The sequence below is a fragment of the Bos indicus x Bos taurus genome, chromosome 27 (assembly GCF_003369695.1).
Source record: "Bos indicus x Bos taurus breed Angus x Brahman F1 hybrid chromosome 27, Bos_hybrid_MaternalHap_v2.0, whole genome shotgun sequence".
Classification (NCBI taxonomy): Eukaryota; Metazoa; Chordata; class Mammalia; order Artiodactyla; family Bovidae; genus Bos; species Bos indicus x Bos taurus.
In genome coordinates, this window is record NC_040102.1 from 16,929,660 (window position 1) to 16,951,907 (window position 22,248).

Sequence of the window (22,248 nt, forward strand, 5' to 3'; positions counted from 1 at the left end):
TCTGACACTGTTTCCACTGTTTCCCCATCTATTTCCCATGAAGTGATGGGGCCGGATGCCATGATCTTTGTTTTCCGAATGTTGAGCTTTAAGCCAACTTTTTCACTTTCCACTTTCACTTTCATCAAGAGGCTTTTGAGTTCCTCTTCACTTTCTGCCATAAGGGTGGTGTCATCTGCATATCTGAGGTTATTGATATTTCTCCTGGCAATCTTGATTCCAGCTTGTGTTTCTTCCAGTCCAGCGTTTCTCATGATGTACTCTGCATATAAGTTAAATAAGCAGAGTGACAATATACAGCCTTGATGTACTCCTTTTCCTATTTGGAACCAGTCTGTTGTTCCATGTCCAGTTCTGACTTTTGCTTCCTGACCTGCATACAAATTTCTCAAGAGGCAGGTCAGGTGGTCTGGTATTCCCATCTCTTGAAGAATTTTCCACAGTTTATTGTGATCCACACAGTCAAAGGCTTTGGCATAGTCAATAAAGCAGAAATAGATGCTTTTCTGGAACTCTCTCGCTTTTTCCATGATCCAGCGGATGTTGGCAATTTGATCTCTGGTTCCTCTGCCTTTTCTAAAACCAGCTTGAACATCAGGAAGTTCACGGTTCACATATTGCCGAAGCCTGGCTTGGAGAATTTTGAGCATTACTTTACTAGCGTGTGAGATTAGTGCAATTGTGCGGTAGTTTGAGCATTCTTTGGCATTGCCTTTCTTTAGGATTGGAATGAAAACTGACCTTTTCCAGTGTTACATGAAGGCAAAAGAGAAAAAGACTCATTATATTGTAACTCTTTTCTTGGATTGAAATTTTCTGTATACATTGGCTTGGGGTTCAGTTTATTCATCTAAATTATTCTTTGTTTTCTAGTCAATAATGTAGCTGCCATTTTCATTTTGCATATGAAAACTGACTCAATTTTACTTACCCTAACAGCAAATTTAATGGGTTAGAAATTAGACTTTAACAAAGATGTCACTCTGCTCTGATAGATTATTTTCAGATCAGTGGTAACAAAGAAAAATGCTACCATAGTACCTTATTTAAAGGTTATAAAATGTTTTTTGTTTTGTTCTTTTGGATTAACGATGATTGCAGAAAAGTCTTTATAGCCCAGAATGACAATCATTACAGCTGTGATTGATTCGACAAGTTTAAAACTGCACACTGTTTTCATTCAGATCATCTTGAGACCACCAACTCAGATTTGTTGTTCAGAGTTAAGAGTTGGCCGTGGTATAAAGTGGAGATAATTTGATCACCACAGGAATTCAGCTTCTGATTGGGGCCTTTGCTGTGTTCTAATGAACCAAACTAATGAACTATATATACCATACATTTATCTATTAGGAAGACTTGGATTTTCCCAGAGTCAGTGGTACTCAAGTTTGTCACTATTGTCCATATTTGATTATAAGAAAATCAAGTCTATTCATGCCCATATTAAAAAAAAAAATCACTGATTCCATGTATATATATGCCTGTCATTTACTTGCTTGATGTAAATGGACCCCACAGAGTTATACAATATTAACCTCCTTCAACACATAAAGTGCAAAACTTTCCCTGGAATCCTTCCTCTCTTCAGTGACATTTTTTTACACCTAAACTTGCATGTGTTCATGGTGGCATGAAGAAAATGATTACAGCTAATATTTATATATAATTCTGTAAAAACATACAAAATATTACTAGTTTTCTGGCTTGAGAGTATTTGACTTTCCCTGGTGGCTCAAATGGTAAAGAATCTGCCTACAGTGCAGGAGGTTCGATCCCTGGGTTGGGAAGATCTCCTGGAGAAGGGAATGGCTACCCACTCCAGTATTCTTGCCTGGAGAACTCCATGGATAGAGGAGCCTGGTGGGTTAAAGTCCATGGGTCACAAAGAGTTGGACACGACTGAGTGACTAAAAGCAACAACAAACTCAACAGCTCTTCGTTAAGAAGCTATTTTGTGCCAGGCATCGTGTCATATACCAGAAGACAGGGAATGTGGAAATGGACAAAGGGGATGATTGCAGAGGAAAGGAGAATAACTTCATACTCAACATTTATATTATATCAATTTATATTGTAGATAGAGTTATGGATGTGGTAAAGCTATTACCCTCAGAAGACAACAAATAGATATAAACGTATATTCCTTGGTTTTATTAGTTAGCCCTTAAAGTATTGAAGCTTTTCCTTCTCTCTTGGTTCATAGAGACCACTCTGTGAGATGATTGAAACTGTGACAAAGTACCAAGTAATCCCTCCCCAACCGTAAGTACTACAAGAAACTCTAGCCCGTGGACTTAACTTATGTATATTTTTCCAGAGAACTAGAATTAGAAGGGATAGGAAATTGTGGTTAAATGAGGCTAGAAATAGAAGGTAGGGTAGATTTCAAAATAGGAAGTGAGGTTTTCACATTAAGGTCTTGGAAGAGACTCTTATAGACAAAGCAGACAAAATCCTTGCTCTGGAAGATTTTACATTTGAGGTTTAATATTACAATCTGACTTTGCCATGAGACAGGGAGTAGTTTTGCAAGTTGTTAGATATTCAGTAATACAATGGAAAATAACAGAAAGCTTTTGCAAAGTGAAAGGGTGACCATAGTAAAAGATGCAATATTTTGTGCAGTCAATAAAAGTGATATGAAAGAACTGAGCAGATCACAACAGACCCAACGACAAATGAAAGCCCATCTGTCTATTCCAGCTAATAACTGAAGAACAGGAAAGGAAACAAAGTTGATGCATAATAGGTAAGTAAAACAGAATGACTTAATCATTAAATAATTTTAAAAGATCATGGGAAAAATTGATGAAAACTAAGAATTCTTTTAAAAAATAATAAATGGTTTAATTTTGCTTTTAAATAATAAATGAAGTATGAAATCTTATATCTCTATAACATAATATTATGAGAAAAAATAAAAGCCCAATTCATCTAACTAACATTTGATTAATTTGATTCTTAGAACTAACATATTATAATCTTATTTTTATTAAAAGTAAAATTAACTTATTTTATAATTTACAACTTTTTGACTTTTCATGAGAAAGTCTCAGTAAAACCATTCCCCAGCCCACTCCTCAGTATTAACTGTTACATCAGACTCTGTTATATGGATTTAAGTGGCTTTTATCAAATACCAGTGATCAAGAGCCTTCTTTTTGCATAAGTAGCCCTCTCTGCCTTCTAATTTTGAGGTCCACCTAGGATAGAATTAACTTCATTTTCATTTTGGATGAGCAATTTGCAGAATTACCTACATTTCCTATTATCATATTCATTTCACTGGATCCTAAGACTATCTTTTTATTTATGCTGCCTCTTTTGTAATTTATGCACAAAATTATTAGATAAAGTTAAATGTTTAGTATAAACATACTAATAGAACACTAGGACTAGAATAAAATATTTTTTTACATAAAAAGCTACGTTCACTAGAAATTTTCATATGTTATACTTTTTTTTTAGATTTAAGGAATAAGAAATACCCCCTACCATTCCAATTGTCCAGCATTTATTCCTCAACAGATCACTGTCTGTCACCCACCATCCTCCCAGTACTCTCCTAGACACTGAGGATTCCACTGGAACGAAAACAGACAACACAATCCAGTCCTCACAGAACTTACATTCTAACAAGAAGTAGAAAATCAAATAATTGTCTATATTTGAGTCTAACAGTGGGTAATAGTGTGTGCGTGCTTAGTTGCTCAGTTGTATCTGACTCTCTGCGAGTCGATGGACTGTAGCCCTCCAGGCTCCTGTGTCCATGGGATTTCCCAGGTAAGAATACTGGAGGGGGTTGCCATTTCCTCCTCCAGGGGATCTTCCCGACCTAGGGGTCAAGCCTGCTTCTCCTGCATTGGCAGGTAGATTCTTTACCACTGTTCTACCTGGGAAGTCCAAGTAATGGCATATTATGAAGAAAACCCAAGAAGGGGGTAAAAGAATCTTGGGTGGGAGTCACAAGCTTAAATAAATGGATAAAAAAGGTAATATTTGAACTAGGAGTTGAAATAGGTAAGGTGATGCTGGAGATTCTGGCCAATGCAAAAAATAACTTTTAAAAAGGGAACAAGAGAGTCAAGGGTAGAAGTGAAGAGGTACAAACTCTTGTCAGAAGATGCTCTGGTCACTCACATAGAAAATCGACACAAAATAATTCATGTTAATAAGAATTCAGCAAATTTCCAAGAATTAAAGCAAGCTAAAAATCTTTAGCACCTCTTTACATCAGTAAAAACAAGTTAAAACACATAGAAAATTAAACAGCATTCATGTGAATATCTTGATTTTAACAGAGAATGCATAAGACTTATATGCACACATACATGCTTTAAAAGCTCTACTAAAGAACTTTAAAGAAGACCTAAATAAGTGGAAAGCAGCATTGTTTTGTGTCAGTTCTCTCCAAATTAATGTAGATATTGATTAGTCAATATTGCTACAAAATTCTAATAAGATTTTACTGGGGAATTTGAAAAGCTGATTCTAAAAATTATATTGAAGATCAATGGCTCACAATTAGGCAGTTTTAATAATAGAAAGCTATTGTATAAGGCTTCCCTGGTGGCTCAGAGGTAAAGAATCTGCCTGCAGTGCAGGAGGCATGGGTTTGATTCCCTGAGGGAAGATCCCCAGAGAAGGAAACGGGAATCCACTTCAATATTCTCCCCTGGGAAATCCCATGGACAGAAGGAGCCTGGCAGGCTTCTGTCCATGGGGTTGCAAAGAGTTGGACACAATGTAGTGACTAAACAACAACAAAGCTATTAAGACATCACAAAAGTATATTAAAAGAATATGGCACGAGCATAGAAATAGATATTGAATTAAGAATAGATTTGTTCAGCAAATCCTTATATATGTGAGAATTTGGTATACACTTAAGCTGGCATGAAAACTCAATGGTAAAGGAAAGAACATTTGTTAAATCACATTGGAAAAACTATGTAGAGAAAAATGACTTTGAGACTACCTCAAAGCATATTACAAAATAAACTCCAAATGGTCTATAGAGCTAAATTTGAAGAGCAAATTTATAATTTTAATGAGAGATATGACTCTTTATCAGTTTTTGTAAAAAGATTTCTAAAAATCATCAGTCAACTAATTTCAAAAGCATCCAAGCTGTGAATTGAAGCTCTCTGTTTTTCTACCTCTTCTTGATAATGTTTACATTCAGGAGGTTAGATTTTCTAAGAGAGGGTGTCCAACTCTGTAAAAATAGGGAGAATTGGTTTAGAAGAGGCCAGTAGATTTGGTATTCAGGAACTTGTCTGAAACTTTAGCCAGCTGAGGACATAGCCTTACAGGGAGTTCAGCTCAGTGCTCCATGATGACCTAGGTGGGTGGGATGGGGGTAGGTGGGAAGGAGATTCAGGAGGGAGGGGATATATGTATACATATAGCTGATACATTTCATTGTACAGCATAAACTAACACAACATTGTAAAGCAATTATACTCCCCCCCCCAAAAAAAAGGAACCCAAAGCATTTTGGATGTTCTATAGGAGGGCTCAGCTTGACTAAGTATCTGGCAACAAACAAGCATTACTCAGCAAGCCTTGAGAAATACACAACTGTTGAGTTTATTTTTGTTTTATTTAGAGATGCAGACAAACTCCTGCAGCCAAAGCAAAACTTGGATCCACTTTGGATTTTGGTCTCTGAGTTGAGATTCACTCTTTTGTTTTTATGAAAGATTTGACGGTACTTTTGACAATCACTGGTTTTTCCCAGTGTCCTAACTGACATTATCTCCCTTCACAAAATAGGCTCTCAAAGCCAGGCTGTGGTAAATAATTCCTGAAAACACAATATTCATGCCACTCTTGCCTCCTCGATTACTACAATGTTATCTTTTAAACATCCTAGAGGGAAGGCTCTACAAACCCAAGATATCTGGTTCTATAAGAGAAGGGATCATAAAGAAAAGACATTCATAAAGCCATTATTGTTTGTTTTGCCAAGGGAATTGATAGTATTCCTTTCTGTTCACATAATTCGTTCTTAATGGTAAGAGCTTTATTGTAGTAAGTATTTTTCAAGTCTTTGGAATTTAGGAGTAAATGCATAATATAATCCATCCAATGTTCCAAATCATGGGTCAGAGGGTAGGAAGCATTCTGTGTGTGTGTCACCCTGTAGAGAGAAAGCTACTGTTAATTTACATAAGGAGAACAGAGTTTATCTCTAGCAAAAGAGGATGTTCTCATTGCGTGACTGCTTTTGGGAACAGAATTGTAGGGCAGAAGAAGATCAGGTTTCTAATGAACATGTAACAAGTAAATTTGTAATAGAGTTTTCAGAAGGAAAAATAGACTCTCTTTAAAAGTAGTGAGTCTCGTGCAACTAGAGTAATCAGAAAAGAAAAGAAAAACTGTAAAAGCTTTCAGAGGGCCCGACTGCTTTCCCAAAGCATCAGTGGATTGGGTGTAAACTTCAGTTTAAGCAGACAGCTTTGGGCTGGGGGTAGTGGGGGGCACATGGAAGCTTCCACATTCTCCTTGGCTCCATACGACCCTGTCAAGGTGGAGAACTAGAAGGAACAACATGAGAAATGAAAGGTGTAACCATCAAGGGGAGCAATACAGGTATGGGAAACTTTTGTTTTCTCTACATGAACACAGTCATGTTCATACAATTCATTGTTGAGTCCCTCTCCTCTGACCCCATCTCCACCTGTGAAAATTCATCCAGTGTTCCTGTCCCAAATCAAATGGAACTTCCCCATAAAATAACTCCCTGATTCATAAAATAAAATTAATATAGTAATTCCCTGATGCAGGCGACCCATAGATCTTTTCATTTGTTCAGTTTTAGCACTTAACAGGGACTTCTCTTGCAGCCTGTAGCTTATTCTAAAAGTATCTTTTCTCACCTACTGAAATTTACATTTTTGAAGACAGAGAATGTGTCTAGTAGATCCTTACACCTCAAATGTGTAATGACACTTCATTGTGTAACTCTCTACCTTGTAGCCAGTACATTTCAATAGACTGGGAGAATGAATAGAACATTCTGAAGAGGAGGAAAATGTCCAAGTGGTTTCTTGGCAGCAGGGTGCTTCTGTCTCCCTTCCCTTTGATCGAACTTCTTTCTTTCATTTCAGACTTTGGGCTGGAAAATGACAGGATCAAGAAAACAGTAGGGATACAAAGTTGGGAGGTTTGTTGAGAGCATGTGCAACTCCATGAAATAGCAGTTTCAAAGATCAAGGTAAAACTTTTTCCCCCTTCAGGTAAGGAAAAAACTGTGTGGTGAGTGGAATTAGAAAGAGGAAAAAGACCAAGTGAAATATCATCACTCATCATGAATGGTATTAAAATAGAACCACTGAGAAGATTATTGAGACAAAGACTTTCTTTCCAAAAGGGTAAACCCTGTCAACAGCAGGAGGTAAAACCCAGTCAACAGCACTGAGTGAAGGGTAAGAAGATTTCAGGCAACTTAAAGAAAAAGAAAAAAAATCTTTAAAGATATTAGTGACTCTTTTCCACATTTCCATGAAGGTTCTACCCATAAGGAAAATATTCCCCTGTATTCCACAGCAATATATCTTATTTTTTTTTTAATGCAGCAACACCAGCCAACTGGTGAGGTGGAGACACTGAACAGCTACCTTGGCACTCAGTTCTTAATATCCATTCAGAGGGTTAACTGTCAGCAAAGCCAAAAAGGTGACAGCCAGATAAAACAGTCGCAGTCCTCAGGGTGGAAAATCATGTTGCCAGGCCAGCCAAAATATAATTTCTCGTATGTCTTTTCTCTCCAGGAAGTACTTCTGAAAAACACCTTTCCAGCACAATAATCATCGAATCCAATTATATATTTTTAGACACCACTAAACATTCTTTTTTTATTTCTTCCATTTCAAGAAAACTCTCCACATCTGGAAAGAACAGCAATGAAGAACAGGAACTGGCGCGTTCATGCTCAGCTCCTACCGGGCATGTTTCGTTTAATTTCCTCCGTTTTTATGACATTTTCCTATGCTGCTACTCCAGACGTTCAATAAAACACTTCGCCGCCGAGAAACCATAGGGGAAGGAAAATCTAAAGAAAATCTGACGGAAGATCTGAGAGTGAGATCACCTCAACCGCGAGCACAGGCAACAGGAGCCTGTGTTCCGGCTTCCAAACACCGCTTCCCTGGGGTCTCGCCTTGGTCTTTGTGCATCAACGCTGCTGACCTGTGCGCTCTGCTCCACCGCCAGACGAACGGGTGCACTGTCCTCCTGGAGCTTGTATCAGAAAAACCACAAAAGGCTGTATTGTCTATTCAGTTTTCCAAACTTCAGCCATCCAGTCCACAATCAGTTTTCCCCCGGGGCAGTTGAGAAGTCATTTCTTTCTATCTTCTTGTTTATTAACAAGCAAGAACCAGCTACGAATACAATCTAGAGCAAGAGTATGGTCTAGCGTGGACAGGGTAGAACCAGATATGAGATAAACAGGTCAAAAACGGAGCCATGACCTCAACTTGAAGCATGATGGAGAAGCTGGGCAAACGTAGTGCCTAGGAAAGCCATCTGTTTATAAAAAAGATGTCAGGTAGGTAAAGAATACTTAGCACCTAGTCTCTGTGTCTTCATTATCTAAGGGAGAAAAAAAAACCTGGCTTTTGTTTATTTACAATATGTGAATGAGTTTCAGATCCTTGTCGAATAGGTTGGGAGAGTCCATGAGGGTGCGAGGTGTCCACAGCATGTGAGACAGAAAAGCACAAAATGGGGAGTGTTGACCTTCGACTGCCAATTACTTCTCCAAAAAAACAAAAATGGGTTTTTATCAGAATCAGCAAGGAATTGCAACGGTGAGCCACTTAAGTCTACTCAGAGCAACCAGAAGTGAAGTGAAGTCGCTCAGTTGTGTCTGACTCTTTGCAACCCCGTGTACTGCAGCCCACCAGGCTCCTCTGTCCATGGGATTCTCCAGTTGAGAGAGCTGTACTAAACAGAGTCTGTTGGAGGAATTCCGAGTTCTAAAGTATAATGGCTTTTCACCTGCTGAGCTGCCATGGTCTCTCATTGGCTGAGCTCTTGCCAGGCAAGAAGAGGAAGTCTTTCTTCTTCCTGTTGAGATCTGCAATCTTTTAGGCCAGAGGGCGCCCCCTTCTGGCTTCCTGACTCTATTTTAATTAAAGTGAAAGTGAAGTGGCTCAGTTGTGTCCGACTCTTGGCGACCCCATGGACTGCAGCCTCCCAGGCCCCTTCATCCATGGGATTTTCCAGGCAAAAGTACTGGAGTGGGGTGCCATTGCCTTCTCAGTCCTTGAGGCTAAATAACCTCAAAGCCTCAAATCTCACAAAGTGAGACAAAGTTTCTCTTTCTGTGTATTTGGGTAAGTTAACAATTCTTACTTATGGAGTCCAGTCAGCCTAACGCTGAACACGAATATTACTGAACACTTGCTGTGGGGCCAGAAACTGCCAGGAGCTGGGGTTAGAGACAAAGCAGGCCCAGGTCTCCAGCCACCCTCTCTGGCTGCTACCCAAGGCACCATACTCTGTCACCACCACCAAAACCTTAGGCCTGCCCAGGTGGCGCAGTGGTCAAGAATCCGCCTGTCAATGCTGGAGATGCAAGACACATGGTTTTGATCGCTGGGTTGGGAAGGTCCCCTAGAGAAGGAAATGGCAACCCCCTCCAGTATTCTTGCCTGGAGAATTCCATGGACAGAGGAGCCTGGGTGGGTTACAGACCATGGGGTTGGCAAAGAGTTGGACATGACTGAGCAACTGACTGCATATACACACACACACACACACACATACACATCCACCCACCCCAACCCCAAAACCTCAGGGACAGCTTCAAAGAAAGAGTTTGGGAAGAAGGTCTCAGGGTCCCACCTTTCCTCTTTCGGGTGGGAAATACCTGATAGATGGCTTTAAAATATATATGTATTGTGGTGAGTGAGGGCTCCTCCTCAGTTGCGGTGAGCAGGCTTCTCACTGCGGGGCTTCTCTCGTTGCAGGGCACAGGCTCAGGGCACAGGCTTCAGTACTTGTGGCACACGGCTCGGTAGTCTGGGCCGCGAGACTCTAGAGCACAGGCTCAACAGCTGGGGCGCCCCAGCTTAGTTGCTCCGCAGCATGTGGGATCTTCCTGGGTCAGGAATGGAACCTGTGTCTCCTGCACTGGCAGGAGACCACTGCTTGGTATTCAGAAACCAAGCAACTTGGGGAGTTTGTCTGCATCAGTGGTGAGGAGATGGGGAGGATAAAGAGGAGGGTGATGGTGGCTCTGATATGAGTTGAGTACTTAAGCAGGTAAATAATCAAATAGTTATTTATACTGAGAAAAGCTGAGTCTGGTTTATTGCTGTTGGAAAAGGGAGTTACAGTATGGAAAAAGAGAAAATGAGAATAAACCCTGGAACGCTGGAAATATAGAAATATTAATGTGTTAAATATGGAAATATTCATGTGAATTTAATTTTCAATAGATTAGAAGGAAAAAAATGAAGGAAGGAACAAAGGAAGGAAGGGAGAATGTGGGGATAAATGATGTAATTCTATATAGCATAGTTCTTATATACCCTAGGTCTGTCTGAGAGAGCTTGGGAGCAGAGATACCCCAATAGCAATAGTGAGCATATCGTTCACTCAGATCTTCCTTTGTAAACACCATTCTCCACTAAAAGGAACCAGAGCTCCTTGGAGGAATTTCTGATTTCCTGGGCTGAAAAAGGGAAGAAACAAGTGAGTCAGGAACAGCTTGATGTGCCAGAAAATAAATGTTCCCCTAGTGACGGAACCATGTCAAAAGGACACACAAACTACTTTGAGATCCCCACTAGTCAAATCTAGAACAACCTGAGCATTAAAATAAGAAATACTAGCAATATATTAGAATATTAGAATCGATGGAATAAAATGGAAATCTACAAGTTCATGCAGATATGAATGCATGAATAAATGAATGGAAGAGCTGAAAGATTTTGAAAACAGAGGAATGCCAAGTAACAGAGAACTATAGAATAAGATAATGATTTGTCAATCATCAGAGTAATAAGTAACTCAGCCCAAAACATCAATGCATGTAAAATATTTTGGTGAGAGTTAAATGATGCACAAAATATTACTATTCAATATTAGATTCAAAGCACTTCTGCATGAAATACTGATCAATTACAAAGGTAAAAGAGAAAATCTTTACAACTGGGGAAACTGAAAGAAAATACCTTTTGACAAGCACTTATGTTTAATATCCCCAGTAATGGCATGCACTGAACTTACTTATAAGTTGATAGAATGCAATGAGAATAATTCAGTATTACTTTTCTGATACTTCTACCCAAAATACGTAATTTGAATCTAGTCATGAAGAAAAATCACACAAGCTCAAATTGAGGGACATACTATAAAATAACTTACCTACAATTTCTAAAAGTGTCAAGTCATGTAAGTCAAGATGGAGGAACAGATCCAATGTGAACGGAACTTAACAGATATGCCAACTAAACAGAACTGGATCCTTTCCTAGAAAGGAAATTATTGGAAAATGATGAAATGTGAATCAAGTCTGGAGATTAGATGGTAATAATGTATCCATGTTAAATTCCTGATTTTGATGGTAATTCTGTATATGTGAAACTGTCCTTGTTTGTTGGAAATTCATACTTAATATATTGGGGCGTCAGGTTGGCAACTTAAAATTATTTAGGAAAAGGAAAAAATGTTCCTGCTATTATTCTTTTAGTTTTTTTTAAGTTTAAAGTTACTTTAAAATAAAAATTTAAACATGTATACACACTACCCACACATAGCAGTAGAAATAAACTGGGGGAATCTACACAAGACCTGTGTGTAGATTCCATCAGTGTTACATCCTGGCTGCGATACTGTACTGCAGCTTTGAAAAATGCTTCTACTGAGGGAAATGGGTTTAAAAGTAAGAAGAAATTTCTGTATCATTTTTTACAACTCCATGTGAATCCCCTATTATCTCAAATTTTTATAATTATAAAAAAGTTTCAGCAAGTTAGATTAAGGAAAATAATGTTTACTGAGCATAATGTCTCATTGAATCTTTTTAATCTTTATTTTTTATTGACTTTACAATATTATATTAGTTTTAGGTATACAACATACAATATCTTTACCAGTTATATTCCATTTAAAAGTATTATAAAATACTGACTATATTCCATGTGCTGTTCATTACATCTTTGTATCTTATTTATTTCTCAAGATTTTTTAAAAATTTAAAACAATTTTTTATTGGAGTATAGTTAATTTACAATGTTGTATTGGTTTCTGCTATACAGCAAAGTGAATCAGTTATACTTATACATATATTCATTCTTTTTAAGATCCTTTTTCCATATAGGTCATTACAGAGTATTGAGTAGAGTTTCCTGTACTACACAGTAGGTCTTTACTAGTTATCTATTTTATATTCAGTTATTGCATCTTTATAATGGCCTATGACAGTGATGCTTACTATTCAGATCAAGGAAGCCAGGTTTAAGTAATGTTGAAAATTTGACTGTTAGTAAATAGAAGAAATGGGGATTGGATTAGAATTTTGTTTTACAGCTAGAAAAAAAACATTACTAGAAAAAAAATCCAGAAAAAAGATTCTAAATGCACTGTATCACTGTTACTGTTGGAAACTTGTTAATAAATGTATACTTTTGTCAAATATAGAGTTAAAATATAAAAATTAATACCCACTAAATTTTATCGTCAGGCCATGGAGTAAATACTTTCGATTTTTAGGATTCCACAAAACTCAAAATTCATTATAAATCTACAAATAGTATTTTCACAGTTCAGCTACAAAGAGCGTCCTAAGATCCTAAATGGAGCCCAAAGTGCATGAGAAATGTCTGGTATTTTTGTGCCTGACATTACAATTTATAAACCAGACAGCTAACAGTAAATATGAGAGCACTCAAGAGCAGGATGAGAATACAGAAATTGAAATGAGACGTGAGAGTAAAAGTCCTGGTTATCTGAGTAGAAGATTCTCTTCTTCAAAATTAGCACAGGTTTAGTGTTGGATGTATGCAATATGCTTTCTGAGGGGACTGATTCTTCTGTAGAAGATGGAACATCACAAGGAGAATTAAATTGTTGCCAACACTAGAATCCAGAAACAGCCCTTTTAGAAATATCACTTTTTGGTAGAAACATTGTAAAAGAAGAATGGCTGTAAAATGGGGATGTATTTCATGTCAATATGTGGAAGCAAACTGGGAGACCAGTTACTGATACTATGTGGAAGTAATAAACAGTATTAAAAATATTAATTCGAGGGAGTAGATCTTTTTCCTATCACGGTGAGCACATTTTTGACTTTCTCTCTGGCCCCAACAATGAAAAAAAATAGACTGTGACATCTGAGTCCATCTAGGAAAGTTCACGCATTTAATTAACTTTCTCCTCCAACCTAATATAGAGCTTAGAATATTCTTCACTGAAAGAATGCTTCAAAGATGAGGAATCATAGTCATAAAAGCCTATATTAGATGTGTGTGTGTGTGTTAGTCGCTTAGCTGTGTCCGACTCTGTGATCCCATAGACTGTAGCCCACCAGGCTCCTCTGTTCATGGGATTCTCCAGGCAAGAATGCTCGAGTGGGCTGCCATTTCCTTCTCCTCTATTAGATGGGTTTCCCAACGTTTTCTGAAGTTACCAGCTGGCAAAACTGATCTAGCTGAAAATTTATAAAGACTTTGGATATATTTACACTAATACTTTAAAAATATTTTTATTTTGTAGGCTACAATGCAAGGATTAAAAAATTTTTTATCTTCTGGACATTACACTTCAAATGTCCATATTTATCCACCTGGTGTGTGGAGATAGCTAAGTCCTCATATTAACCTCTAGACTTCCTATAAGGGCGATTAACTGAGAGATTTAAACCAAAGTCCCTTTTCCACTCTTTTAAAACACGAAGAGTGCTTAGCAGAGCTATATTTAGTGTATATGAGAATTACTATCTAGTGCACTTAAATACAGTGAATTTAAATGAATAATATATAATTTAGGTCAGAATTTTTTTTTTTACAAAGTTAAGTGTATTAAATACATTTCCCTCTAATCTTCAATTATTATTCATGCTGATTTTTTTTTCTCATTCTTGAGTAAAATTAGCTCATTCCAAGTCTTTACTGGGTCCTCCTGATTTTATGGTAGTTGTCACTGGACTCTCAGCTGGGAATTAAAATACTTTATTTAAGTATCAAACATTTTATAGCCTTTTTCTCTCTCTCCCGTAGACCTCCACTTCCCTTATTATCCCTCTATTAAGAAAGACATAATTAATTTCCTCCTAGAAACAATCAATGAGAAGTCATAACTTACCTTTCAAGCTCCAAGCTTCCCTGTTCTTGTCCACTTCCTTATGTTCCAACAAAAATTGTGTAGTTGAGTGATATAATGGTTTGGGGAAAATGATAATTTTTAAAACTTCTTCTTATAAATGTTATTTATAGATTTTCTTTACATTTTTTCTCTAAGTGCCCTTCCCAAGCAGATAATTCACAGATTGTGTTTATCTCCTCTTGCTACTCAAGTTGAAAAAATTTTTTCAGATAACTTGGAGTATGTTAAGCAACTTTGTAAGTCTTTTTAAACAATTTTTTTTAAAGGAAGAAAGTAACAAACTTAAAAAAATTAGAGATGCTGAGATCAGCAGACATTATTATGCAAATCTTTGGAAAATAATCTTCAGACTGGCAAACACTAATGATGCTTCTTCTCCCCACAGATCTATCTTCACTTGATTCGCCAGCCCTATTATTAGAATTTGCTGAGCTTCCCCCTGCCTCAGGACCTTTGAACTTGCTCTTTTTGTACCTGGAATGATCTTCTCTCAAGTTTGCACATGGCTCTCTGCTCTTGTTACTTGGTTCTCGTAATGAAAATAAGATCCTCAGAGGGTCCTTTCCTGACCACCCTAACGCAGGTAACTGCATTCTTCGAAATTACTAGTTATGGTTTCTTTACAAACTTCAGCTCCTAGAGCATTGTAAACAACTGCAAAACATCATTTGGTCCTAGTTCTTTATCTTAACAGAGGATTTTTCTGCACTTTCTCCTATCTTTAACTTAACTACTATGAATTTTTATGAATTTTTTCCTCTGATAATTAAAATCAGTGCAGATCCTTTATACTACCATGGCAGGTATTGTTTGGGCTTTTGGAGTAAAGAAGAGATAGGATACAGGCACTCTCAAATGGGCACATGTACTACGTACCAACATTGTCCTATGTGCCAGGAATGTAGCCGTGAACAAAACAGGCATTTTTAGGGGAAACATGAACTTAAGGACAACTTTCATATGACAGGATATTGAAAATGAAATAATAAGGGCAAACATAAAGATATGCTTCTGAGGAGTCATAACAGACAGCAGTAACAAGGAAAAGTGAGAGATACGGGGAGTTTACAAAGTAGGTCCAGATGAGTTCTCGAGGGTAGCCTTATACTATGGTAGATTTCTTTTGAAAATATGTGCAAAAATCTTGCTGCCACTGTTGCAGCACTTGAACCTAACATCTAATATATTTACAGGGCTATTCCCCTCCCGATACTGCCAGTGTGAGCTCTGGTCCCCTTTGGCGTGGGAGTGATGAAAGGATGCTGTAAGGTATGGAGAGATTTGTAGATTTCTCAGATTCCTCTCTCCAGAACAATGCAATTTCCTAAACACTGCAGCTCGTCATGTTCCAGCAAGACTTCAGTATTGCTCAGATGACAGATTTGTGTTCCCTTCTTAAGTGAGATGCTGAGTGTGATGTGGATAGGCTGAAAGGGATTAATACAAAATAGGGTATGGGTTGGTTATAGAGCTGAGAGAAATTTGAGTTGGAATGTAGTTGGTGATTGTTGTGCAAATTTCTGTTCGATGGTTGAAGCAAAAAACATGGCAAGGGAGCCAGATTTGCCCCTTGGCATTAGAGTGATCCCTGGGAATTTGTCATCAATTGGAGGATGGTTTTTAATTCTAATTTTACCTGTGTGAGAGTGGTCAGGACATGTTATTGTGCTCTTGACCAGGTGATGATATTTATAAGCCATGTCTACACATGATCCAGTCTCTCAAAATCATGTTGAAAGGAAACACTAATCTGACTCCAGAAGCTCTGAGGCATCATTTTGCTTTTCACCTTCTTAACAAATCCAGCCAGGCCATTTCACTCTGTCCATGACATAGGAGGTTTTATCACAAATGCTTTCAAATATAATCTCCTCTTTCAATATTATACATTCATGAAAACCACACATCACAAAAGTAAAAATTTCCTGTTCCTTCATGCCACTTTGCTCCTCTGCTTCACTTGTTCCCCCCACCTCATAAGCCTCACTCACACTCTCATGCACCGTGTCCACCACACCTCAGTCACCAGACCCTCTGCCCTGCGACTCTTCAGCATTCTCTTGCTCTTGGTACAGCTACTGGGAAAGCGCAGTATCACAGGCGGCCTGCTGTTTGGATTGGAGCTACAGAGAAGAAGTCAAGAGATGGCCTTTCAAACAAGAATCTTTGGAATTCAGGAGAGAAAGGCTGTGAATACTGGCACAGTGATAATTTTTTTTTTCCTATTGCATTGTTATTATGGCAGTAACATTGTGCAGACAGCTTTGGGAACTGGAGGATGAAGCCAGAAGGTGGGGGGAATAGAGTGTTCCTGGTATATGTGGAAAGCGTGTGCTATTGTAAAATGCTCCAGTGAGTGACGGAGTAGCCTAGTTGATTTGTTCGTTGGTTATACAGCACCACGTTTTATTCAGGAGTTCACTTAAAATATTTAGTCTTCATCCTTTTTGTTTTTTAAAGGATTTTTAAAGTATGTATTTGTTTATGGATGCACCGGGTCTTTGTAGCTGCATGTGGGCTTTCTCTAGTTGCAGCCAGCGGGGCTTCTCTTCATGGAGGTGCCTGGCTTCACAGGGAAGTGGCTTGTCGTTGCAGAGCACAGGCTCTCGGTGCACAGGTTTCAGCAGCTGCAGCACATGGGCTTCAGCAGTGGTGATGCACAGGCTTAGTTGCTCTGCGGCACGAGGGGTCTTCCTGGACCAGGGATCAAACCTGTGTCCCCTGCATTGGCAGGCAGAGTCTCATCCACTGTACCACAAGGGAAGCCCTGGTCTTTATCTTATAAGGAGAGATAACAACATGAGGCATGAAATTTCGTTTGAAAAAGGACTGAAGGGAACATCCTAAAACTAGGTGAGTTAAGATATTCTGTGGTTAAACAGCCATAACTCAAAAGAGTTATTTCTGAAGGTCTGGTATGAAGAAGGTAATCTTTCAAATGACATTTATATTCACAGGAAGAATCTCATGGTCCAGGGATAGAAATTGATCAATGATGAAATCTGAGGATAAAGATGATCAGAGAGACAGAGAGATGCAGAGATAGAGAAAAGAACTAAGCATGGGGGAAAAGTGGCTTCTAGATTCCCAAATCTGTCCCAACAGCAACATATAATTTGACCATTAAAAAATAATTTAAAAAAAAGCTTAGGAAAAGCAGTGTGGACAAATGCAATTTTATAGAACATAATTTCGCTGAAAGCAATTTAGTTAAAAGCAAGTTGGTCAGCAGGTCATTTTGGCTGAAATGATGATGGGCTTTAAATGAGAATTCCTAGACACTGCTTTTATTTTTTTTTTTTTTAGTATTAGTTATACTTGGTGCACCTTGGGACATTTTGCAGACCTTAATAAATCATTACATGTTCTTTTCCATTGATAGGTATTTTTCTACTTTTTTGTCTTTTAATATTTAATATCATTTCAGTCATGTTCTCTCATATTTAACCAATCAATTCACCTTAGTCTCAGTCTTTTTGTTTTCACATTTCAAATTCATAATAAAATTATTTCTGCACACTCTGTTTAAGTTATGAAGATGTTGGAATAAAGTAAATATCATTTGGTAAATTGCCTGAATAAATTATGGTAGGTTACAAAATAATGGTACGATCCCCATTTTGCTAACAACCGAGATACAAATATTTAAATAATATATAATAAACATACTTTGTATTTAGAAAGCAATTTGTACAGATAATTAAAAGGTTAATAGTTTGCATAGGTAAGATTATACAGCTTTGTGCTCCCTTTTATATTTTTCTATTTTAAAATGCTTAAAAACTTGTATTTTTGAAATAGAAAATTATGTTTTTCCATTTTAAATAAAATATACATTTCTCTTTAAATATGGAAAAATAGGAAAATAAGCCAATAATGAATCATTAATTTAAAAAAAACTGAAATTTGAAGGATAGAATTTTTCTACTTTGAAAATAACAATTTAAAGGCAGTTATGCCTATTCTTCTTTTCACAGATATTTGTAAGGCCTCCCCAGACAGCCATTTTGCTTTTTTGCATTTCTTTTCCATGCGGATGGTCTTGATCCCTGTCTCCTGTACAATGTCACGAACCTCAGTCCATAGTTCATCAGGTACTCTATCTATCAGATCTAGTCCCTTAAATCTATTTCTCACTTCCACTGTATAATCATAAGGGATTTGATTTAGGTCATACCTGAATGGTCTAGTGGTTTTCCCTACTTTCTTCAATTTAAGTCTGAATTTGGCAATAAGGAGTTCATGATCTGAGCCACAGTCAGCTCCTGGTCTTGTTTTTGTTGACTGTATAGAGCTTCTCCATCTTTGGCTGCAAAGAATATAATCAATCTGATTTTGGTGTAGACCATCTGGTGATGTCCATGTGTAGAGTCTTCTCTTGTGTTGTTGGAAGAGGGTGTTTGTTATGACCAGTGTGTCAGACTTTAATTTTTTGGGTCCCAAAATCACTGCAGATGGTGACTGCAGCCATGAAATTAAAAGACGCTTACTCCTTGGAAGGAATTATGACCAACCTAGATAGCATATTGAAAAGCAGAGACATTACTTTGCCAACAAAGGTCTGTCTAGTCAAGGCTATGGTTTTTCCAGTGGTCATGTATGGATGTGAGAGTTGGACTGTGAAGAAGGCTAAGCGCCGAAGAATTGATGCTTTTGAACTGTGGTGTTGGAGAAGACTCTTGAGAGTCCCTTGGACTGCAAGGAGATCCCACCAGTCCATTCTGAAAGAGATCAGCCCTGGGATTTCTTTGGAAGGAATGATGCTAAAGCTGAAACTCCAGTACTTGGGCCACCTCATGCGAAGAGTTGACTCATTGGAAAAGACTCTGATGCTGGGAGGGATTGGGGGCAGGAGGAGAAGGGGACGACAGAGGATGAGATGGCTGGATGGCATCACTGACTCGATGGATATGAGTCTGAGTAAACTCCGGGAGTTGGTGATGGACAGGGAGGCCTGGCATGTAGCAATTCATGGGGTCGCAAAGAGTTGGACACGACTGAGCGACTGAACTGAATGCCTATTCTGTTTATCTGACTCTATTTTCCTTTTTGTACAAGTGGAAAAAAAATTAAGCAGTTTCGTTTTTTTTTAATGTAAGCCACTTTTGTTTGCTATATGAGTTAATCTAATGTCAGGCAATGGCACCCCACTCCAGCACTCTTGCCTGGAAAATCCCATGGATGGAGGAGCCTGGTAGGCTGCAGTCCATGGGGTCACTAAGAGTCGGACAAAACTGAGCGACTTCACTTTCTCTTTTCACCTTCATGCATGGAGAAGGAAATGGCAACCCACTCCAGTGTTCTTGCCTGGAGAATCCCTGGGATGGGGGAGCCTGGTGGGCTGCCGTCTATGGGGTCACACAGAGTGGGACACGACTGAAGTGACTTAGCATAGCAATGTCAGTAAAGAATCTGCCTGCCAGTGCAGGAGACATGAGTTCAATCCCTGGGTTGGGAAGATCCCCTGGAGGAAGAAATGGCAACCCATTCCAGTATTTTTGCTTGGGATATCCCATGGACAGAGGAGCCTGGTGGGCTACAGTCCATGGGGTCTCAAAAGATTCAGAGATGGCTGAGTGACTGAACAACAACGTTTCTCCATGAAAGCTGAAAGAGTGGGCATTATCTAAGAATGGATTAGAAGTATAGGTAAAAAATAATGAAATAAGCAGAGAATGCCTAATAATTGCTATTGCAAAATTAGAGGAAAATTTTGCTTAGAAACTAACATACAGGAAAAATTCAAATGTCTAGCAACATGAAACAAAATAGCCTAAATAAAATATGGTAAGGTAAAAAAACAATGCTGTATAAATTTTACTGACAAAACATCAATGTTTATATATGATATAATACACATTGCATTTTAGAAAATTATCTGTACAATATTACAAAAGTCAATAGGTGGTTGCACAATATTTAACAAAATAACAGTTCTTATATGTATTCATTTTTGCACAAATTGTTGAGTTAAATAGCTTATTTTCAGCTAACCTGAATTCAGCCAAATTTAAGCAGTTTTTTCCTATCAGCTACATTATTGCTTGTATCGCGCATCAGGCAGTCCTGGGATACTAGAAATCATGGCTAAAGTTTTAATCTAGAAAACAAATCTTCCACAATCTGATAGAGCTAACTGAACTGGCAAGAGACGGAGTGCACGGGCATAGGAACTTACTAGACAGACATGTTGAGAAACACATAACTGAATTTAAAGGAATCTTCTGGATGCGTTCTGTAGATTGAAGGACAGCGTATGTAATTTCTAGGCCTTTCTTTCCCTTAGGGAAAATATAATGTCCAAGTATCTTTAGTACACACTTGCTCACTTCTGTTACAGGAGGCATCTATAAGGATATTCACACCAGGATGATCTAAAACATATTCATAGATTGATGTAAATATTATAACTTTTCATCAGTAAGTGAATGGTTAGACAATATCCTAAACTATATTAAACTACTCTGTGGCAGCTGAGAAAGCAATATTTCCATATTTATATTTTTCAAATAAAACATGGAAACATTTTAAGACCTAAATTTTGCATAAATATTTGATTCCATTTATACTGAAACACAGTTATTCTAAATTATGTAACATTTTATCCATTTATGAATGACTCTGTTGTTGTTCAGTGGCTAAGTCCTGTCCAACTCTTTGCAACCCCATGGACTGCAGCACTCCAGGCTCCTCTGTCCTCCACTTTCTCCTGGAGTTGGCTCAGATTCATATCCGTTGAGTTGGTGATACTATCTAACCATCTCATCCTTTGCCACTCCTTTCTTTTGCCTTCAATCTTTCCCAGGATCACAGTCATTTCCGGTGAGTTGGCTCTTTGCATCAGGTGGCCAAAGTATTGGAGCTTCAACAACAGTCCTTCCAATGAATCCATCTATGTAAATGCATAAAGAAACATTCTAAAGTCACAAAGTACACTGCTTTTATTCCTTCTGGGGAGGGAAATAAGATTGGTAGCAATAGTGGAGGGTTTGGAATTTTACCAAATATATTTCAGTATTGTTTGCATTGATTCTAAATAAATATATTTTTGTATTGCTAGCAGATGTAGCAGGTATAGAAGACTTGAGTAGCTCAAATAAATGAACTAAATGGAAGAGCATTAAATCTTTTAAATATTTTAAATACTTAACATCTAATTGAGTCTTCGAAGTGTTACCTCCTCTGAAAGATATAACTTCCCTACTCCCCCAAAACACACACCACAAGGAGGAAAAGGAGAAAATAACATTTATTGAAAATCTACAACATGTTCAGAAATTTCTTATGCTTACAAAGATTTGTTTCCTTGCTACTAGAAATTATGTCCCTAAAACTATTAAGGAACCTGCCTACCACTGCAGGAGATGTAAGAGATGTGGATTCGATCCCTGAGTTGGGAAGATCCCCTGGAGGAGGTTATGGCAACCCGCTCCAATATTGATGCCTGGAGAATCTCATGGACAGAGGAGTCTGGCAGGCTAGGTCCGTACGGTGTTGCAAAGAGTTGGACACAACTGAAGCTACTTAGGACACACACACACAGGCTAAATATTAGGCTTCTCTGGTGGCTCGGATGGTAAAGAATCTGCCTGCAATTTAAGAAACCCAGGTTCAATCCCTGAGCTGGGAAGATCCCCTGGAAAAGGGAATGGTTACTCACTCTAGTATTCTTGCCTGGAGAATCCCATGGACAGAGGAGCCTGGTGGGCTACAGTTCATGGGGTCAACAGAGAGTTGGACACAACTGAGCAACTAACACTTTTCAGGCTAAATATTACCATAGTATTTCCACGTTTTAGACATGAATTGAAAATGTTAGAATTTTCATTGAGTCAGAAAAAGAATTCTCATAAGCATTTCTTTTATATGACTTTTCTCTTGAAAGTGTTGAGTGATGAC

At 38.1% G+C, this 22,248-nt stretch overlaps 1 long non-coding RNA gene across 3 annotated transcripts in view; it reads left to right on the forward strand.

The window, feature by feature from the left end:
- LOC113884970 overlaps positions 1-22,248 on the forward strand; it is a 36,236-nt gene that overhangs the window by 7,331 nt on the left and 6,657 nt on the right. For 2 of the 3 annotated variants that reach the window (XR_003509072.1, XR_003509073.1), the window contains 4 exons: positions 2,207-2,265; positions 2,629-2,752; positions 7,119-8,560; positions 14,735-14,932. This is a non-coding gene — a long non-coding RNA (uncharacterized LOC113884970). The remainder of the gene's footprint in view (positions 1-2,206; positions 2,266-2,628; positions 2,753-7,118; positions 8,561-14,734; positions 14,933-22,248) is intronic. The other variant, XR_003509074.1, reaches the window with a different exon arrangement.